This window comes from Miscanthus floridulus, chromosome 17 (assembly GCF_019320115.1).
Source record: "Miscanthus floridulus cultivar M001 chromosome 17, ASM1932011v1, whole genome shotgun sequence".
NCBI lineage: Eukaryota > Viridiplantae > Streptophyta > Magnoliopsida > Poales > Poaceae > Miscanthus > Miscanthus floridulus.
This window is the reverse complement of record NC_089596.1, coordinates 95,774,555-95,778,013: the sequence shown is the minus strand read 5'-3', so window position 1 is coordinate 95,778,013 and position 3,459 is coordinate 95,774,555. Positions and strand designations below refer to the sequence as shown.

Sequence of the window (3,459 nt, the reverse complement as noted above, 5' to 3'; positions counted from 1 at the left end):
ATCAACGATACATAAATACTAAATTAATTTTAGAATTTTTCTATTTTAGTTTAAACCTAATATATTTGTTGTTGTAAATTATTTTAATACTTTAATTTTTTTGCTGATGTAAATTATTTTTATATAATTTGTATTTTCATGATAAATATTATATAAATAATGATTGATTAATAGACACAAGTTGGATTCATGTCTAACGCATAGTCAGCGTGCCACGCCAACTTATAGAGTAGGTTAGACCATATTTGGACATGGATGACACCGCTTGCCAAGTTTAGGGACCTGCGGTGATCACCTTGAAAGTTTAGGGATCGGGATGACACCGCCAGCCAAGTTTAGGGACTTGCGGTAATCATCTTGAAAGTTCAGAGACGTGGATGACACCGTCTGTCAAGTTTAGGGACCCACAGATATCGCTTTAGAAGTTCAGGGACCTGAATAACACCTCCGGCCAAGTTCAGGGACCGACTGTGAAATTTATTCTAATTTGAAATGGGAACAAGCTGCGGAAATTAAATTTGTCCCCCCAAAGGTACTCTATAGAATAAATGACAGTAACTTTTTTTTTGTGAATAATAAATGACAGTAACTGGTGTGCCTTTAACAAACTGTCATTTATTAGCACGCTGGTTGCACACTGAATCCAGGCACAACACCAACGTCTGAACTTCTCACGTCTCAGGGCACGTACAACGGTGTCCTTTTCCCGTCTCCGTGATGGGCTTTTTTGCAGGAAACCCCCCATTTAGCCGCGCGCCCCGTCGCCTCGTGAGGCGACGGCCTTCTCCCGTGCTCCGAGGCGGAAGAGACGGCGGCAGCTGCGTTGTACGGCCTCGTCTTCTAGAGGCAACGGCGCGCTCGGATCCCGCGCGGGTAGGAGTCGATGGCGCGCGCAGGCAGAAGATTTGGGCGCGCGCGGGAGTTTTCCGCGCCCAATCCATCTCCACCCGCCATATCTCCGCCTCATCCCGGTTCCCCCAATCCGCTTCATCCCGGTTCCCCCAATCCGCCTCATCCATCTCCACATCGCACTCTCGAGATGTCCATGTCGGCCGTAGCTAGGAAGAAGAAGGCATCCACACCGTCGGCGTTGGATGCGGCGGCGGCGGCCCCAGCCCGTACCCTCGGTCGCGGTGGCTTCTTGGCGCCGACGGCTCTCTCTCTCGGTCGTGGTGGAGGCTCGGCGCTGACGGCCTGCTCTCTCGGACGTGGCGGCAGCTCAGCAGCAGCAGGGACCCGCCCAACCACCGGTGGTGTCGGCAAGGGCGCGGCGACGGCGCCATCCTCCATTGATGGATCCAGCGTTGGTGGCTTCCCCAGCATAGATGGATTTCCGTTCCCTCATTCACCGTCTCAAGCCTGGTTTGATGCGGCCGGCAGTGACCCCTCTTCTCCTGTACCATGGTAATCCCTCTTCTCCTGGTTTGTGATTTTTTCAATTTACAATCATTGTTTAAGATCCAGTAGAAGAATAACATATATTGGATAGATGATTGTGCTATATTCTGCAACATATATGGCCTAGGAGGGGATAAATTATGCTATATGGCACTCAAACAGAATGGATAGCAACTGAAACTTTGAAGAATATTATATCCTGTCATACATTCTGCAACATGATTGTGCTATATTCTACAACATATTGGATAGAGTACTGTATTTGAAAATTGATGGTTTCTGAGGCAAAGTAAACTTTAGGTTATTGTTTGTTTGTACTGTGCTATATTCTGCAACTCAAAGCCATAGTACCATCATGGGCGGATACAGAGGGTATTCCCCGTATTTCCAGGAATACCCAACTATTTTAGCACACTTCTATGTATATATGTGTATATACTTGTATATGGAAGCTGGTGCCTGATGTGGCATCCTATAATAATTTGATTCGGCACCTGCAGATTAACCAGATGATAGATAAGGTGGAGCTGCTCTACAGTGAGTTGTTTGAGAGTGGTGTTGGTGCGGATGAGGAGACATATTTACTGCTCATGGAAGCATGCTTCAGTGTCGACCGCATCGATGATGGTATCTCTTACTTTGACAAAATGAACAATTTGGAGCTTAAGCCTGATGCAACTGCATATCATAAACTTATTGATGGCCTGGTGGGTTTCAGTATGGTCGACAAGGCTCAGGAATACTTCGATCAGATGAAGGAGAAGGGAGTTAGCCCAAGCATCTCAACCTACGAGACATTGCTGAAGGCATATATTGCTGCTGACCGGTTAGATGATGCAGTCAAGGTTGCAAAAGGTATTCTTTTGGATGAGAAGGTTGTGTTCAGCGAAGGAATGAGGGAGCTCTTGGAAGGAGCATTACGTGGAGATGGGAGGGAAAATGACATCGCCAAGTTATATGAGGATGTGGAGAGGGAAAAGGCTGAAGTAGAAGCCCGGGCTGCAGAAGAGAAGGCGAGGGCAGAGGCTCTTGCTAGGGAAGAGAGGGAGAGAAGGAGGGCAGAGATTGCTGCTAAGGATGAAGCCGCAGCTAAAGCCAGTGCCGCTGCCATTGAAGCTTTCCTAGCCCATAAAAGGAAGACTAAGAATGAAGGAGCGCCTGCTCCTGATGCAAACACCCTGGATGGGGGCTTTCTCAGTAAGCTAGGCCTTAAATCAGCTGGAGAAGGGGCACTTCAAGGCAATCCAACAGAAAGTGGAGACGATGGAGAAGGGACCACTTCAAGGCAATCCAACAGAAAGTGGAGACGATGAAGAAGAGGAACTTCAAGGCAATCCGGCAGAAAGAAAAGGAGACAATGTGCCCTATCTGTGATGACCACAAGAAGTTATGTCCACAATTTGTTCATCACACTCAAGTCATAAGCTATGGCTTGTCAGTTTATATATCAATATCAATAAATGAGCGCGATTAGTGATTTCGCGATGCCAAAGATTCATCTTCGGGTAAAATTAGCTTGCTTCTGGCTGAGCATTGTGTTACTGCACTGGATGCATACAAACATTTATAGAATTTTGATGCGTAAATATTGGAAGCCATTTTCTATTTGTTCAGCATCAAAACAACTGTCTGTGTTTGCTACCAGTAGCGTGTAAATGACATGAATTGTAGTTGCAAAATCTATTCTTAGCAGCAACATTGCAAGCTACCGAAGAAAGCAGAAAGTGAGATCCAGCCATTCTTTGCTATCTCAACAGTTGACACGAAAATCAACCTCATCATATTTCATTGTGTAAAAATGTTGAGTGTATATAGGTTGTGAGTGTCTACGTTGTATTGTGTAATCGTAAAAAGATGGTGAGATCTGAGAATATGTGTCACAAAAATTGACAAAAAGGTGCGTATTTGAAAATGTCATTTGACAAAAAATCTTCTTTAGGGCCAGCTTGGTTTGGCGAGAATTTAAGAGAAATGAAAGGAATTACGTCTCTTCGCACGTCAGATTCCACCCATTCTCTTAAAACTCTTTTTTTCTTTCAGAAAAGGACAAGGCATAATAAT

General features: G+C 45.2%; 1 pseudogene; it reads left to right on the top strand.

Moving 5' to 3' along the window:
* The first annotated feature begins 1,180 nt into the window (after positions 1–1,180).
* On the top strand, positions 1,181–3,073 carry LOC136514943 (pentatricopeptide repeat-containing protein At3g49240, mitochondrial-like; annotated as a pseudogene).
* Positions 3,074–3,459: the final 386 nt, after the last annotated feature.